Source organism: Argopecten irradians, chromosome 12, assembly GCF_041381155.1.
Source record: "Argopecten irradians isolate NY chromosome 12, Ai_NY, whole genome shotgun sequence".
Lineage (NCBI taxonomy): Eukaryota > Metazoa > Mollusca > Bivalvia > Pectinida > Pectinidae > Argopecten > Argopecten irradians.
In genome coordinates this window covers 28,929,080-28,948,696 of record NC_091145.1, presented here as the reverse complement: position 1 = coordinate 28,948,696, position 19,617 = coordinate 28,929,080, and the positions used below count along the sequence as shown (strand labels likewise).

The 19,617-nt window shown below is 37.1% G+C and overlaps 1 long non-coding RNA gene and 1 pseudogene across 3 annotated transcripts; one reads left to right on the top strand and one right to left on the bottom strand.

Annotated features, from left to right (window-relative positions):
* Positions 1 to 67: 67 nt before the first annotated feature.
* On the bottom strand, positions 68 to 5,096 carry LOC138304593 (uncharacterized). 3 transcript variants are annotated; one of them, XR_011205598.1, is made up of 5 exons: positions 5,056 to 5,096; positions 1,533 to 1,648; positions 1,024 to 1,098; positions 552 to 800; positions 68 to 142 (listed from the first exon to the last, which is right to left on the bottom strand). It is a non-coding gene; the product is annotated as an uncharacterized lncRNA (long non-coding RNA). The 3 variants fall into 3 exon arrangements; XR_011205600.1 differs by having other exon boundaries at positions 5,047 to 5,067; XR_011205599.1 differs by lacking the exon at positions 5,056 to 5,096 and adding an exon at positions 1,850 to 1,883.
* Positions 5,097 to 15,217: 10,121 nt separating this feature from the next.
* On the top strand, positions 15,218 to 16,609 carry LOC138305038 (uncharacterized; annotated as a pseudogene).
* Positions 16,610 to 19,617: the final 3,008 nt, after the last annotated feature.

Genomic DNA, 19,617 nt, shown 5'->3' with positions numbered 1-19,617 from the left:
CAATATACCAAAATGTTCGTATTTGTATATGGAAGATTAATAACAGAGTAATATAACAATTCCTTCAACCAATCTTAAAACATTTACCTTTAAACCAGGTCAACTTCTTAGAAATCATATAAAGTCAGCAAAGTACAAACGTCTGCAATGAATAGATAATATTCATCTTAAAGACAATAATAAGGTGATGGTGGGTTGCTTTCCTAAAAATATCAGTGCTACAATACATAATCTTAGTTAGAAAACATAAGGTCACACTTGAAAAACATGGAAGCCATGAGGACAGAACTACTTTTTCTATGAAAGTATGGAAGCTGTGTGGTGGCAAATGTATAACATAGAAACAGAAATATATTAATTAGTGCATTTGTGTGAGCTTGTAATTTTTACCTAGAGCCACAATTAAAACTCTTTTTAAGCACTTTAAAATGTGATGTTTTCATTTTTATGCTTAATTTATACGTATTTTGGAATATCATAAAATTGGAATGCATGATTGAATGAAGATTTATGTTGCAATCTACAAGCACATAGAATAACTCTCTACTCACTTTTAAATATCCATGAACACTAATGCTGAAGACCTGTTATCTTCTAGCAGGTGATCCACTTCGTATGGGTCCTCTTCTCCCTCGTACTGAACCTCATATACTGCATCAGCAGCACCATCAACACCGGACACAACACTCAAAACTGTCCCCTTATACCATTCGCGTTGGTTTTTATTTTCATCGATAACCCATTGCTGTTTTATGGTTCTTCCCACAAACTTCACCTTTGATGTGCGGGCTCTTGATAACCTAGAAAACACAAATTAGGCAAAATATTCAAACACATGCTTTTTAGTTTTAATGAGCTAATGATTATTGTTACTTCAATTATAATTATAATACATACTGTTGAATTGTTTGTAATAGAAATTTTGCTGAAATACATGTTCTTGTAACGAAAAATAAATAATAAATAATTATTCTTAATTCCTCTTGTTTCATTTTTTAAAACAAAACTTTCACTTGATGATACCTTTGTGAGGTAGATGCTGAACTGCCAGCTATAGCTTCATTGCAAGGAGGTGCTTTGGTCACTTCATGATTTTCACTGTAATATTTCAGACATTAAATTCAATAATATATTTTCAAATAACAATAATATTGGTATCACTCATATGTGAAATTGGTTTAATCTGTTATATCTTAATAATTTTAAACTATAAGTTATAGGGGCCGCCTGGTTAATATGTGGGGCATTACCAGGTACTGGTCGCAGGTTAATAGTTTTTTTGGGTACAGTTCAGTGATTTAAGGGAGTCGCCTAGATGAGTCCTGGACTCGTCATTTTCCTGTGGGACTCACCAAAATTTTGAGAACCTTCCATATTTCTTTGTACTGGGACCCATCAAAATTTGAAATTTAGTGTGATGGACTCGCCTTAAAAAATCCTACATAAATTGCTGAGTACTCTGATTTTCCTACACCATCTAAAATGGCATGTTCAATAAATATTATTGTATTATGTACACAATTTCAATTTACCTTGGCAAAGTTGATGTATGGGATGTGGGCGTTGGAACATTACTTTTGGCTGCGGTTGTCTTGGAATGTGTTCGTCTGCTTCTTCGGGTCACATTTTTCTTGGCCGATTCATTATACTGAAAAGACAAAAAGTGTCAGTGTTAAAATTTAATTCTGTACTTTTACCATTCAAAACTTAGATACTTACCACAGAATCATGTATCACACCCTTTCAATGATTTTTACTGAATAAGCTAACTATATAATATAAAATATTAATTATGTCATATTTAATATTAATAAGCCTATCAATTCTTTATATTCTATACATGTCTTACCCAAATTCCCGGCTCTCTGATTCCTGGACTTTTCCCTTCTCGTGGTGAAGTTAACTCTGGAAGTAGAGCTTTGTAGTAAAAGCTTTCAAGCTTTGGCAACATTTTGTTTTCCCACAACTGAATATTTCTAAAAATGCATTGAATGTACATTTGGTATGGCTGGCTTGTGCGCACTACAAGATCAATCCAGAGCTTATCACAAATGTTCATCAATCCATGGCATTGATAGAAATAGTCATGGTTTTCTCGCAGTGTTAATTTGCCCTCCTTCAATTCCAAACAAAAGTTTTTTCTGAGTTTCAGCTGCTTGATACAAATTAAGTGGTTTATTGTACAGAACATTCTTCACTTCAACCAGGCCAACTTCCCCATTTCGAACAACAACTATTCCATCCGGACTGGCACCTAAAAATTTGTTGCATCTGTCAATGACAAGGCCACTCGATTGGATTTCCACATTGATATTATGCTCAGTCTTTTTCAGTTGGTATTCTTTCAGGCTATTTTCTTCTTGCAAGAGACCATGTGTGGTGTATTTATTTCCTCTGAATTTACTGTAGAGATGTTTGCGGACTAAACATGAGACAGGTATTGATGGATTTCTGCGTATAATAGGGCCAAAAGTAGATGCTGTGATTCTTTTTCGTCTCTCTGTATGCCAAATGGATGAATGTGATTGTTGGAGGGTTGATTTTTCAATTTGTAAGATTTTGCTTTCACTGATGTTAATCTCTCTCTTTAAATACTGCTCTTTCAATTCATCAAGTGTTTTTGGTGATACATCCTCTGCGAAATCTATGGCCTCTGGTCCATATGATAGTCTAGCTTTCTTGGAGTTCGCCTGAGTTGCGCTTACCATTTTTCTCTTCCATCTTTTTTCTTTTGTCGTTTGCTTGCATTTATGTGTGGTGGTATTTAGGTGCATCTGGTGTCTTTGCCTGTACAGTTTAGAAAACAGGAACCCAGGCTCTGTAGCTGTAGCGGATTTCCACACCGTCGGAGACCATTGTGGTCCAAGATTCATTCTTAATGCCCCACCATAGCAACGACCATGCCAGGAACCACGATTACAAAGGTTGTAGACCTTTCCTCCGTCAAATTTAGATCGAATGTGCATCCAACTTTCAGCCAGGTTGGTAGTGAGGCATCCAATCAATCGACTGCTCTTCTCTGCCAGAGGTATTAATATGTTGGTGACATCTTTAATTATGCACTGATCTACCTGGTCATAAACTGTATAAGTGCCTTGTCTTGCCTCTTCTTGAGCCTGTAATGAGCTGCCGTCTGTGCACATGTTAACCTGCTCAGTGATGACCTCATCAACATGGGTGTTGTTGGAATGCGAGTCTGCATTATCGTCACATGGTGGTAACGTAGAAGACGTTGATTTGGCTTTACAGAAATCTGAACAGTTGGTATGGTTTCCAAAGACATGATGCACATATTGGCGAATATCCCTGGATAGCTTCTGAGATGCCAGATGTCTGTTTCCATTCTCTTCAGCTTCCCTGCTTCGCATTCGAATGGCACAACGAATGGCACTTACAATCCGGATTCTGGCTGCTTTGGTTAGATGGTGTCTACCTTTATAAGAGGGATTATCCACTACCAACTTTTCTAACTTAGATCGGACACATTTGCAGGCATGATTGCAACACTCTAGTTTAACAACATCTTTGCCCCATATCGGCACTTCTTCCCTAATCTTTGCAAATGTAGAAGAGTCCCCATCACCGATGACTTTGGTGTACCGCAGGCCATGCTTTGTTTCTGCCTGATTGAAACTTTCAACGATAATGTCTGCCTCCATGGACTGGCTGCTATCTTCCCAGTTCTTAAAACACTTATGTGGTCTAGGTACCTCCTGTTTTTGTTGTGACATATTGCAAATGTAACAGTACCTTGTTACGTACTCCTATGTGTAACAGTTTCTTTGTTTCCTGGCCAATAATTATAGCTACCCCACCCAGAGCATTATATGTGTGTTTGTGTGTTCTCTTCGACCATCCTCCGTCCGTTATGACTGTTATGAATGGTACCTCTCCATGATAATTGCCTTTACTGATCGCGATCTCTCGTTCCTCAGCACCTGTCATCAATAGTTCCGTTTTTAGGGCATCTTTCCACCACTGGCCTATTTCCTGTTCAATGGCGGAAAAGGAGGTTTGGGTCATACCAGGCGAATCAAGGGTGGCGAGGAATTCGTTCAAATGGGCTGGACCATTACCTGTTACCATGCTTCCCCACACGGCTCTCACATTGATGTCGTACCGTTTGGAGTTAGGCAGCTTTGGACTTGTCTCAAATTTGAACATTTTTTGCAGCCTTGACACTGAGACATGTAAATTGACGCTAATCCTAACGTACGCTCCTCTGATACAAGTTTTATGGGGGCTTCACCTTTCATCGAGAGTTTTACGGCTTCATCACATACACATGCATGCATAGTTATCGTAGATACATATTTCTGAACACATTCTAAGTTTATTACACGAAAACCATTGCAAACAACATTGTTCACTCTTTTTATGCACAATTTGATGGTACTTGTGTCAGAAACATTACACACACTGTAGATGGGCTTCACTTTTTGATGGCTAACCAAATGCCTCCGTGTTGTGAACATACCTTTGTTGGAAAAGTTTTTTTTCTCAAAATTCTCATGTGAATACAACCAAATGTTTGAGGTGCATCTTGCAAAGAAACTTTGGCAATTGTGGGGGCTAAACAAAATTTGTATTTGAGTCTTCCAGGTCTCAAAGTTTGACGTTTCACAGAATTTATGCCTGATGATAATCCAAACCTTTTTTTGGTGTTTTTTCTCTTTGTTCCCATGTCGAAATGCTGTTTTCTATCCCTCTCTATATAGTCTGGCACTGACGACGTGTGTATGAGTTTCCGTAGTTTTACTGACATGACATAACTTTCTTGCACGCTTTTGTAAACACTTATTTAACACTACCGTGCATCTTAATCCCAAACATAACCAACCCAATAATGCAAACCAAATTTTAATAAAGTAAAAAAGAAGAAATAATAAAATGTTGTCACCGGATGTTTATACAGTCTACTGACAGTTAGCACGTAAACAAGACTGCAACATTAATGTTTGTACTTACCTTTAAAGTCCGATCGATATTTTGTAGTAAAAACATTGAACAAATATGAAATGAGCAAAGATTGCCACGCTTACTTACCAGAAATACCTTTTGTTTCTTCAGAATTCATCTATTCGTGGTTTGTTGAATTGACCGTATCACCAACCGGAGGAGAGACCTTATTCATAATAAAAAAACAAATAATTACCGATCGGATTTAAAAAATATTATGTTAAAAATATTAAGTCGGGAATTGTTTAACCAACAACATTTTAAATAGACGTCTAATCAGTAAATTAAAATATTTTCATTTTGTGCGGATGAGTATCGGTACTTCCTGCAAGAAGCTGAGAGGGAAATTGGAATGAAGCCGTGGATTTCTGTCGTAATTGTTGTTTATAGGCTCGAAAGTATTTACAATTGAACGTTAATTTGACAATATGATATCTGTGGAACCCGCAAAAACCCGATTTACTGATATCAAGGCCTTCGATCTTTCATAAAATCATTTTACTTTTTGTGAACTGCTGCTGCTACTGAATCCAATATGGCGACGCCCATAAAAAGATATAGCCAGACAGTAAAACTTAAGATTTCGTTTAAAGAGAAGAGAAAATCTTAAACTCGCTATCCGGAGCATGTGCTATGGATAGTCTGCATCCTATATCGAGCATATTTAGAATTGAAAAATCTATAAGGAATATGCCACATTTCTTCAAAATTATACACGTGATTATTCATATAGAGTTATTTCAATAGGGCAATGCATAGGCTACATTAGTTCTATATAATTCAATACTACATTAACAGAATACCCTTTTCATTATTTTACTAGAAATGGAAATGAATAAACCATAATAGCACTCTTAATGAGAGTAAAAGTTAAATTGTTTGGAAGTAGGGTTGTATGGCCAATTGGACTATAGTGGAACCTTAAAGGTCATCTACTCGGCATGTTACGTCTGATGTGTATAATGCAGCAGTTGATTATGTAAATAGTTTAAGATGCGGTTGGATTCCTCTACAAGTTTTTATTGGTTCACAAAGGTTTAAAGGACGGTGTCAATCTATGCCGAGATGGGGTTCATTTGTCAGAACCAGGATTACGTAAATATGTGTACTCTACAAGAGGCGCAGTGTTGAGGGTATATGGTCGACGTCATCTCCTCGTTTAGCGCTTGCGCAGTTTGGTTTACTTCCGCGCAACCATTTAGACTGGCCCTCTATTTGTTGGTTTATTTGATTATTTGTCGCTTATAATATTGTGATTTGTTGACATTAGGTTCTCATGTTTATTAACATTTTGTATATCACAATGTGGGTTCCACGTGTGATTTGTTGACATGTGATTCTCATGTTTATCTTCATTTTGTATTTCACAATGTGGGTTCCACGTGTGATTTGTTGATACATGTATGTGTTCTCATGTTTATTTTCATTTTGTATTCCACATTGTGGGTTCCACGTGTGATTTGTTGACATGAGGTTCTCATGTTTATTTACATTTTGTATGTCACAATGTGGGTTCCACATGTTATTTGTTGACATTAGGCCTGCCTCTCAAGCTTATTTCCATTTTGTGCGAAACAATGTGGGTTCCACGTGTGATTTCTTGACATGAGGTTCTCATGTTTATTTACATTTTGTATGTCACAATGTGGGTTCCACATGTTATTTGTTAACATTAGGCCTGCCTCTCAAGCTTATTTCCATTTTGTGCGAAACAATGTGGGTTCCACGTGTGATTTGTTGACATGTGATTCTCATGTTTATTTTCATTTTGTATTTCACAATGTGAGTTCCACATATGATTTATTGATATGAGGTTCTCATGTATGCTGGTACAGTGCATTTGAGGTTGTTTACAACAAATACTGTCTATGTTTATTCATTTTCAGCTATTTGTTGTGATTCTGATGGCTGTCCCTCTAAACTCGAAATTACATTTCGTTCTTTCAAGGGCAATTATAACATTAGGCCAGTCACACTATCATTACAATGCAATACTTTCAGTACAGCCACCTGCCCAGTTGTTGCTTCGCATCAATACTTGTCTAAACGAGGTTCCATGGCTGGTCTCTTTTTGACTTTCCTAATGGAACACCAGTTACCTACAATTATTTTAGTACTTTTTTTACAACAGTCACTAAATTGGGCTGGCTTAGCTCACCTTCCATATTCTACACAGAGTTTTCGTATTGGTGCAGCTAGTTACGCTGCATCACAAGGAGTTGCTGATGCAGACATACAACAAATGGGTAGGTGGCACTCTAATGCTTTTAAGCGATATATTCGGCTGCCGACTTATATGACATATGACTTTCCTCAAGTGATTCATGCTCTGGGCATAGGGTCGAAAGTATTCAGGAGAACTTTTCCGGGATTTTCTGCTATGTCTCAGTAAATTCTTATTTACCATGTCATTGTTTTGTATTGTTATAATGTACATACTCTGGGCATAGGGTCAAGAGTATTCAGGAGAACTTTTCCGGGATTTTCTGCTATGTCTTAGTAAATGCTTTTTACCATGTCATTGTTTTGTATTGTTATAAGGTATATACTCTGGGCATAGGGTCGAGAGTATTGGAGAAATTTTTCTTGTAGTTGGTGCTTTTATTTCCTCAAATGTTTTTCACACGTGTTATGGGTAATTATATAAGGGTGCCATGCTCTGGGCATAGGGTCGTGAGTTATGGGAAACCCGTGGACAATTTTACTATGTATTTGATATGCATTACATGCATATATGCTGTTGATTAGTATTAGCATATGGTTCATACTATGTTTCAACTATATACACTGTTAAGTAGGTTTTTAAGGATATAGGGATACAGTGTATGTTAAGTAGTTTTTTAAGGATACAAGGATACAGTGTATGTTAAGTAGTTTTTTAAGGATACAAGGATACAGTGTATGCTAAGTAGTTTTTTTAAGGATATAGGGATACAGTGTATGTTAAGCAGTTTTTTAAGGATACAATGATACAGTGTTTGTTAAGTAGTTTTTTTTTAGGATACAAGGATACAGTGTATGTTTAGTAGTTTTTTTAAGGATACAAGGATACAGTGTATGTTAAGTAAAGTACAGGATTTTTTTAAGGATCAGTATTTTTAAGATACAGGATACAGTGTAGTATGTTAAGTAGTCTGTTTAAGTAGTTTTTTTAAGGATACAAGGATACAGTGTATGTTAAGTAGTTTTTTAAGGATACAAGGATACAGTGTATGTTAAGTAGTTTTTTTAAGGATACAAGGATACAGTGTATGTTAAGTAGGTTTTTAAGGATACAAGGATACAGTGTATGTTAAGTAGTTTTTTAAGGATACAGGGATACAGTGTATGTTAAGTAGTTTTTTTAAGGATACAAGGATACAGTGTATGTTAAGTAAGTGTTTTTTAAGGATACAAGGATACAGTGTATGTTTAGTAGTTTTTTAAGGATACAATGATACAGTGTATGTTAAGTAGTTTTTAAGGATACAGGGATACAGTGTATGTTAAGCATTTTTACTTTTCATGTCGTCTCTTTTTATGTTCACTTGAATTGCTCATATTTAGTTTTGTGTTTAAATTGAAATTTTCCTAATAATTTTGATATACATCGGATACATTATCAACCATTTTCTTCCTTCAACTCTCACCATGGCTGCGGATGGGGGGATGATTTTGCTCGTAGGTATATGGATAACAGTTGCTGCTAAGTGCTAAAATCATTGTGGCGGATTTTGTTCCCCATCTAAGACTATTGTATGTTCTTGTATAAACTGTTATATAATGTTATATAACAAAGAACACATATACTGTCGATTATGCTTAATAAACGGCCTTTTTCAATTCATTTCATATGTTCTTGTTTTATATTAATTTGGTTTTAGTCTTACAAGCTTGCCATGGTGAAGGTTCTGTATAAATACAAATTAAACTAGTTTTAATGTCATTTATACAGACATGAACAATTATATTGGTTTTGATTTGTTATCGGAGGGAGAGGCTAGATGGGCAGGAGTGAGGCAACCCGGTCGCACATTTGCGCATGAATAAGCATGACGCAGTTTCGTCCAGTCTCTCGTGCCCCGAAACGTTTTATATAGCGTCACGGTACGTAAAACTCTTCACTTCACTTCACTTCGTCCAGTCAGTAGCTGAAGACAGAAAATGGCTGATGAACAAGGTGCGTACGGTCAAGGCCAGTAACATCTTTGTTTATGTGCATATCTAGTAATTTGATTTACAAGTTACCCATCTGCCTCCTCATTGCAACTTCCATATAGTAATTACAATAATTGTCTATACTGTGGTTACATGTTTCAACGTTATATGCTTCATACTTTTGTCATGCATAAGTTTTATAATAATGTTTTAATCTTTCTTGGTTCTATAATATGCATTTGTAAGATGATTGTATGTGTTATATAATTATAAAGTATTTATATAGTGTAATAAAACGACAATACAATGTCAAGGCCGGTACTGTTTGAAAGATCTTAATCATAAGCACTATACATTTTGTATTACTTCAGTTCGCTAAAAGATCCATATCTCGAATATCATTTTGTTATTATTACATGTAACATTTACATATTACAGTAAAAAAAAACTAAAACTAAACAAAAATTAATTTTTCCCTAAACCACATTGATCTTTGTTTCTTTTCTTAGTGTACCACGAAATGTCAAAATGACGAGGCCGCGCTGAGTCATCTCGGCTTTCCGAAGTCGCCCACCAAAACAAGCCTTATTAATATATTGATATTCTCTATATAATATGAAATTGATACAAGATTGACAAAATTATATTTTGCTATAAATTTATCTTACTTTTAACTGTTATATTTATATTTACCCCCGGAAATTCACATTAAACTGATCCAGTCTTTGAGCTAGAAGAGTTTAAATGCCTTCAGGGGTGAACGAGTTATATATCTGTTATGGACATCTACAGGTGGTGTGTTCTTCATTTGCCCACTTTTTAGGGAATAAAGAAAAGTGTTGGTATAGGAGAACAATACAAGAACAATTAAAGCCAGTCCAATATTAATTTTACATTTGCTTACCTGTGATACAGCCTACAAGATTATCTATATTAGGAAAAAATAAGTTTGTACAATGGCCGAAAACGGACTGATAGAATTGTGTTGCTAGTAACACGTTTTCGTAAGCAAAATATGTACGTACAAATTGTGTCAAAAACTTATTGTTATATGGATGCTATAGAAGTACGTTTTCGTCAACAAAAAATGTACGTACACCATCGTAGTTTTGCAGTGCATACAGTGATCTGTAAAGCTCTGGCATTTATATTAACCATGGATGTTGTAGTTAAAGTATATATATTTACACTATGTATTTATGTATTTCAGGGAGAATCTGTGCTTTAAAGTTATTGACATTTAACTTTAAAGCATTTAAAACTTTCTTTTTAGCACTATCATGAAGAAAGATTTAGTTTTCCTTTATTTTCTGTCTTTAATGTTAATAACTTTAATTTATAATATTGCTATACATGGTTAATTATGACCTTGGTACGAATTTAAGTGCAGACCCATTTCAGGACGGGCTGGTTGGGTAGAACTATGTACAGATTGTAGATAAGAATTAATTGCGTTTTTCGACAACGGCAAAGACATACCATTACCTGTGATTATTAAAGGGCAGTCTAACTTGTGTTTAAGCACGCATGTCCATCATATAGCGTCGAGATTATTAGTGCCACCCAGACAATATATTTTCGAATACAGTTAACTTCATACACAAAGAGCGTTTTCGCGAAGAAAAAAATGTGCTACAGACATTGGCCAAAATCAACTATGGGTATCAATATTTAACATCTGATTGGATTCGTTTTGTTGTAAAAAATAAGTAAAAGCAAGGAAATCAGTACCTAATTAGTATTGAGTTATTCAAATTTAATGAAAAGTGTTCTTCTCAATGCATTTATGGTTTATAAAGTCATATACAGAAATGACAGACACTTATTTTCATAGGTCATTCGCTAAAGTATTCATGAATATTTTCGGAGTGATAGCCTAGCGGGAAGCAGAATAACTACGACAGGAAATCCAGTCAATTTAGCGGTAAAGCTATTTTGTGCAAACATATGACTGTGTAAACGATATTTCAGCCTTATCGAATTCTTCACTGCGCTAACCTATTCAAAACCAAGTTTGCGCTTAAATCTGATCACAGGGCCTCTTTACTAATGATTATATATATAAGATAGATCACATCTATTTACATATATTACACTGTAATGTATGTAAATAGACGTGACCTATCTTATATAAATCATCATTAGTAACGAGGCCCTGTGATTTTAACGTGCAAAACTTAATACATTTACAGTATCAATTCTCTCGATAGCGGCCTTTTAAAAGAAATATTCGAAAAAATACTTTCACTCAGTTTATAAATATTAAATTTAACTTGATAGATAAAAAGGGGTATACATCTTTGTGTATTAGAAAGTTCAAGCTGCAGGGTTGAGAGTAATGCTGTTTTCACGATGTCAGATATTCGGACCTATAACAAAACAACCACAACATTTTGACTATATAAACGGTTCAGTTGAAAAGCTGAGCTTTTTATCAAGTTCATGTAATCTTAAATGACCAATGTAAATTTAAGCAATTTCAACCATAAATTCTTCTTTTGAAAATAAGTTCCCGTTTTATTGTAAATTATCCCGAAAGGATCAGCCAGATTTTTTATTCTCCGTTATTACTAAAATATGTCATTGGTATCTACTTGAGTATCCACTTGACGTGTAATAATTAGATTCAATTAACTATTATTTGTCGCTAAATTAACCTGAAAAAGTGTTTTCTCACATTGCGCTTCATCACAACACCTTATTTACTGTTATTTATTGACGATGATTATGAGCCATTCATCAAATAACCTATTTACGATAAGTACCTTAGTGATTGCTTACATTAAAATATCGGTAACTTAATCATAAATTTATACTTTCATCTATTTTACAGAATAGATCCGTGGTTGTTTGCTTTGTAATACTGACAGCTATAATGTTTGTTATGGGATACGAGTACAGCAGAAAGTGTTTCAATGGCATTGTAGTAGTCCGCTAAACCTGCCTATATTATTAGGCTTTTTTTATAAAAATAAAAAAAAGCCTAAAAATATAGGCAGGTTTAGCGGACTAGCATTGTAGCACCGGTAGCAGCGGAGAAAATGAAACCAATACCAATCAGGCAAAACAATAACATATCGACACAAGTTCATAGTTTTGTAGAACATAATGATACATCGCCACTGGAGCAAAATAAGACGTATGCTTTAGTCCAGTCCCTTGTAGATCGACACTGGTCAAGGCGCTTTTGAGGAAAAATAAGCCATCGAAACTAGTACCGGTACTTGTGAAGGAAAACAAAATATGTAAAGCTGTCCGATCCCGAGTTTGGAAAGATAAAATCGATCCATGTACTATGCCTTTTCCGGTAAAAGCCCTTCCGTTAAAAGGTTACATTGTTTACGATTGTGATGGACAACATGAAGAAGACTGTGGAGGGTGGTCAGACCGGATATCCGGTATGTATAGTGCTTACGTCATTTCCGCTATATTGAACAAACATATTCTTATAAAATATATACTTATCTTCATTTTTTGACATTAAAAGGGGCTGTAGACAGGGGGACCCATTGGCACCATACCTATTTATTTTCTGTGCAGAAGTACTAGCCACAAAATTAAAAAATAATGAAAATATAAAGGGTATGAATATTGAAAACTGTCCTATTTTATTATCACAATACGCTGATGATACATCACTTATACTAGATGGAAATGAGAGGTCACTTAAAGAATCAGTTAGTGAACTGAAAGAATTCGCAATAATTTCAGGATTAAAGATGAATGTAGAAAAAACTCAGGTGGTTTGGATTTGATGCAAAAAGTACAGTCAAGACTGTTATTTACCTGAGTGGGGGAAGGAGAAATTCACACTATTAGGAATAGAATTTAGTGTAAATCTTTATGAGATTCCTAGACTTAATTATGACAAAAAACTAATAAAACTCAAATCACTAATTAAGATTTGGAAAAGGAGGTCTTTAAAACCTATTGGTAAAATTCATATCATAAAATCGTTACTTACATCTCAATTTAATCATCTATTTATATCTCTTCCAAACCCAGACGACAAATTTGTTAAGAAACTAATCTCTTTGATATATGATTTTCTATTGAACGGAAAACCAGACAAAATTAAAAGGGAGGTAATTATTCAAAGTTACTGTTATGGTGGTTTGAAAATGGTTAATATTACTGCTTTTATAAATTCTCTGAAGCTGACATGGATAAGAAGGCTTTTCAAAACTAATGAGAAGTTGCAACATATAGTAAACACTTATGTAGATGAAGACCGTCTTGCCAATTGTGGTTTAGAATATATAAAAGTATGCATCAATAAGTGTACAAATAGATTCTGGATAGATGTCTTTAACTCTTGGTATGATCTGATTGCTAAATACCACGATAAATTTATTAAAAAAAATATACTTAAAGTCCCAATTTGGTACAATGGTAAAATAAAGATTGGTGGAAAAGCTGTTTCCTATAAGGCATTTTACCAGAAAAATGTTTGCATTTTGAATAATATAATAAAAGAAGGCACATGTGAATTCTATTCCTTTGAAGATTTTATTCATAAATATGAGGTAAATACTAATTTCTTACAATACCAAGGCCTTATACCTGCAGTGAAACACTATATTTCAGCATATGATACATCTGTCTGTAAGATTCCCTACCCATATATACCATTAAATCTTCATTTTATTCTTAAACATGAAAAAGGGTCGAAAATCTTCTATAATATTGTAATAAGATCAGATGTGACACCATCAGGTACAAGAAAGTGGAATGATATCTTTGAGACTATCGATAAAACAACTTGGAGCAACATTTATAAAATTCCTTTCCATGTAACAAAAACACAAAACTTCAGTGGTTCCAGTATAGAGTAGTTCATCATATTCTTACTACAAACTCATTTTTATACAAAATTGGAGTAGTTGCCTCCCCTTTATGCATTCTGTGTAACTCTGAACCAGAAACTATAACCCACATTTTTTTGGGATTGTCAGGAAACTCAAAAACTTCTAGATAGTCTCGAAACGTTATTAACGGCACTGTTAATTCCATTCTCGATTAATAAAAAAACAATTCTTTTTGGATTCGTTCATCAGAATAGTTTGCCAAGTAATAGAGTTGATAATGAAATTATTATCATTATCAAACAATACATCTATAGAATAAGATGTTCACTGAATATTTACTCTCTAATTAACATAATAAAAGATAACTACAAGATACAGAAATACATATCTAATGATAGAGATGCAAATACTATAAAGAAGTTTGAAATTGAATGGAAGAAATGGGACAAACTGATTCAGCTATAGTTAATTTAAAAAAAAGTGTTTTATCATTATTATAATTACATTGGCAATTTATGCATACATTGTATGTAGACATGCAAAATCTCATGTTGAGCAAACAAATTTGTCTAATTTAGTGTCATTTGAGATACCCTGGATTATATTTTCCAGAAGAATTATCTCCCTTAAATCCTGTGATACAGCTGATAGCCCTTCACAAAGCCATATATATTTTGCAATACTATTAGAAAAAAACTTATATTTGCAAGAATTCATAGCTCTGCCATCGCACTCCGAATAAACATACTTAACTAATCTACTGTCTCTCTTCTACCAGCTGCTCTCTCTCTCTTTTTCTGTCTTCTTTTTCTCTTTCTACCAACCTCCTTCTTTCCATAAAGTCAATACATTATATTGGTAACATCAAATTTACTTAATTATAAATGCTATGTAAATTGTATGTATCATAGTTTTCACACTTTGAAATCATAATAAAATACATAATCTTTAACTTTAAACTAATATATACTAATATAAACTAAACGCAATATGCAACCTGTTAGGAATAAATAGTAGATATATATATGTGTTTATGTGTGTTAGTAATGTATTTGATTACCATGTAAAATACTTTTTGAAAGAATATAAAAAATCAATATCTTTAAGTGGGTGCAAATGAATGAAAGATGAGTGCAAGCATTTTCATACATTGTATATTGTACATGTATTGATGAAAAACCTGAATAAAAAGTAAATTATAAAAAAATATATACGCTGTGGAATTTGATTGATTACCTACTACCGAATTCGTTTGATTGGCGATATCACCCATCTATTCTTGAAGGGAAAACGTGGGGGGGGGGGGGGGGGGGGGTAAACGTGGGGGGTATCAAAGCTTAGTCATCAAAATTTTTTTTTTTTTTTCTAAGGATGTCAACTTTTTACGGGTCAACTGTGACTACACTGAACATTTCAGGAAGTTTCGTGGGTTACAAAATGTTATTCCATGGTTGACCAATTTACAGTTTGCAGATATTTATTCAAAGTTCTTCCATGCGCTTTTCAAGCCAACGCCAATGGTCAATAGAACAGTAAATGACATTGTAAAAAATGCACCAAAACTTGCCTGTGCTCATATTCGTATGGGTGGAAGTAAAACCATACCAGGAGACGATAAACACACGGACAAATCACAGCTTAAATTTATCTGGGATCTGTTAAAAATGCTGGAAAAGGAAAATTATAAAATCTTTGTCGCAACAGACGCACAATTTGTACGACAACGAGCAAGAGATCTATTCCCAGAATTAATGGAGGTGGAAGGACGAATTATCCATATCGACTGGCAAAATAGCGGATATAACTTGGAGGGGTTACAAAAAAGTAGTGTTTGACTTTTTTGTCCTCACGAAATGTGATGTTCTTATATTAACAAGAAGTGGCTTTGGTAGTTTAGCTTCGTATCTAAATACGAAGGTTAAACAGCTCTAATGTGCAACGCCATATGAGCTTGTCCCTTGTTCTCGATATACAGTTAATGACTTCTATTATGACCAAATACTCTCTCCGTACTAGGAACGATAAAGCAGTGCCATCATTTCAAACAATCATGTATCAAAACGTACGCCATCTTTTCTGAAATGATTAACAGAAATATAGAGATATCGGGTGTACACATACAAAGGATCTGGTGGTTTTTTTTAATTTTATTTATTGATCTTTTAATTAATTTATCTATTTATCGATCTATTAATCAATTTATTTATTTATGTACTTACCTATTTATTTATTATATTATATTTATTTTACTCTTCATAGCATCATTTTTCACATCGTTATCATTGCGTCTTTATAATATTACAGAATGCATACCCTTGAGGTGAAGCTTCATACCGTCCTGGGGGAGGGAAGGGATATTACATGTTACAAAATAAGTGATATTAAATGGTATTACAGGGGGAAAGATATATCACATCTCAGTGAAGGACAATGTTACGTCACAAGAGAGGGCCGATATCACAACAAAGGTGAAGGCTGATATTACACTGAATGGCAGGGCAGATATTACACCGAATGGCAGGGCAGATATTACATCGAATGGCAGGGCAGATATTAAACCGAATGGCAGGGCAGATATTACATCGAATGGCAGGGCAGATATTAAACCGAATGGCAGGGCAGATATTACATCAAAGGGGAGGGAGATATCACACCAAAGGGGAGGGAGATATCACACCAAAGGGGAGGGAAATATCACACCAAAGGGGAGGAGGGAGGGAGATACACACACCAAAGGGGAGGGAGATATCACACAAAGGGGAGGGGGTATCACACAAAGGGGAGGGAGATATCACACAAAGGGGAGGGAGATATCACACCAAAGGGAGGGAGATATAACAAGGGAGGAGATATCACACCAAAGGGGAGGGCAGATATCACACCAAAGGGGAGGGAGATATCACACAAAGGGGGGGAGATATCAACCAAAGGGAGGGAGATATCACACCAAAGGGGAGGGAGATATACACCAAGGGAGGGAGATATCACACCAAAGGGGAGGGCAGATATACACCAAAGGGGAGGGAGATATCACACCAAAGGGGAGAGAATATTCACACCAAAGGGGAGGGAGATATATCACACCAAAGGGGAGGGAGATATACACCAAAGGGAGAGGAGATATACACAAGGGAGGGTAGTTATCACCAAAGGGGAGGGAGATATCACACCAAAGGGGAGGGAGAGATATCACACCAAAGGGGAGGGAGATATCACACCAAAGGGGAGGGAGATATCACACCAAAGGGGAGGGATATATCACACCAAAGGGGAGGGAGATATCACACCAAAGGGAGGAGGAGGAGATATCACACCAAAGGGGAGGGAGATACACCAAAGGGGAGGAGATATCACACCAAAGGGGAGGGAGATATCACACCAAAGGGGAGGGAGATATCACACCAAAGGGGAGGGAGATATCACACCAAAGGGGAGGGAGATAATCAAGGAGGCAGATATCACACCAAAGGGGAGGGAGATATCACACCAAAGGGGAGGGAGATATCATACCAAAGGGGAGGGAGATATCACACCAAAGGGGAGGGAGATATCACACCAAAGGGGAGGGAGATATCACACCAAAGGGGAGGGAGATATAGGGGAGAGTATCACCAAAGGGGAGGGAGATATCACACCAAAGGGGAGGGAGATATCACACCAAAGGGGAGGGAGATATCACACCAAAGGGGAGGGAGATATCACACCAAAGGGGAGGGAGATATCACACCAAAGGGGAGGGAGATATCACCAAAGGGGAGGAGATATCACATCAAAGGGGGAGATATACACAAGGGAGGGAGATATCACACCAAAGGGGAGGGAGATATCACACCAAAGGGGAGGGAGATATCACACAAAGGGAGGGAGATATCACACCAAAGGGGAGGGAGATATCACACCAAAGGGGAGAGGAGATATCACACCAAAGGGGAGGGAGATATACACACAAAGGGGAGGAGATATCACACCAAAGGGGAGGGAGATATCACACCAAAGGGGAGGGAGATATCACACCAAAGGGGAGGGAGATATATACACACCAAAGGGGAGGGAGATATCACACCAAAGGGGAGGGAGATATCACACCAAAGGGGAGGGAGATATCACACCAAAGGGGAGGGAGATATCACACCAAAGGGGAGGGAGATATCACACCAAAGGGGAGGGAGATAGTATATCAAAGGGGAGGGCAGATATCACACCAAAGGGGAGGGAGATAGATATCACACCAAAGGGGAGGGAGATATCACACCAAAGGGGAGGGAGATATCACACCAAAGGGGAGGGAGATATCACACCAAAGGGGAGGGAGATATCACACCAAAGGGGAGGGAGATATCACACCAAAGGGGAGGGAGATATCATATCAAAGGGGAGGGCAGATATCACACCAAAGGGGAGGGAGATATCACACCAAAGGGGAGGGAGATATCACACCAAAGGGGAGGGAGATATCACACCAAAGGGGAGGGAGATATCACACCAAAGGGGAGGGAGATATCACACCAAAGGGGAGGGAGATATCACACCAAAGGGGAGGGAGATATCACACCAAAGGGGAGGGAGATATCACACCAAAGGGGAGGGAGATATCATATCAAAGGGGAGGGAGATATCACACCAAAGGGGAGGGAGATAGTATATCAAAGGGGAGGGCAGATATCATACCAAAGGGGAGGGAGATATCACACCAAAGGGGAGGGAGATAGTATATCAAAGGGGAGGGAGATATCACACCAAAGGGGAGGGAGATATCACACCAAAGGGGAGGGAGATATCACACCAAAGGGGAGGGAGATATCACACCAAAGGGGAGGGAGATATCATATCAAAGGGGAGGGCAGATATCACACCAAAGGGGAGGGGGATAGTATACCAAAGGGGAGGGCAGATATCACACCAAAGGGGAGGGAGATATCACACCAAAGGGGAGGGAGATATCACACCAAAGGGGAGGGAGATATCACACAAAGGGGAGGAGATATCACACCAAAGGGGAGGGAGATATCACACCAAAGGGGAGGGAGATATCACACACAAAGGGGAGGGAGATATCACACAAAGGGGAGGGAGATATCACACCAAAGGGGAGGGAGATATCACACACAAAGGGGAGGGAGATATCACACCAAAGGGGAGGGAGATATCACACCAAAGGGGAGGGAGATATCACACCAAAGGGGAGGGAGATATCACACCAAAGGGGAGGGAGATATCACACCAAAGGGGAGGGAGATATCACACCAAAGGGGAGGGAGATATCACACCAAAGGGGAGGGAGATATCACACCAAAGGGGAGGGAGATATCACACCAAAGGGGAGGGAGATATCACACAAAGGGGAGGGCAGATATCACACCAAAGGGGAGGGAGATATCAACCAAAGGGAGGGGAGGGAGATATCACACCAAAGGGGAGGGAGATATCACACAAAGGGAGGGAGATATCACACCAAAGGGGAGGGAGATATCACACCAAAGGGGAGGGAGATATCACACCAAAGGGGAGGGAGATATCACACCAAAGGGAGGGAGATATCACACCAAAGGGGAGGGAGATATCACACCAAAGGGGAGGGAGATATCACACCAAAGGGGAGGGAGATATCACACCAAAGGGGAGGGAGGAGATATCACACCAAAGGGGAGGGAGATATCACACAAAGGGGAGGGAGATATCACACCAAAGGGGAGGGAGATATCACACCAAAGGG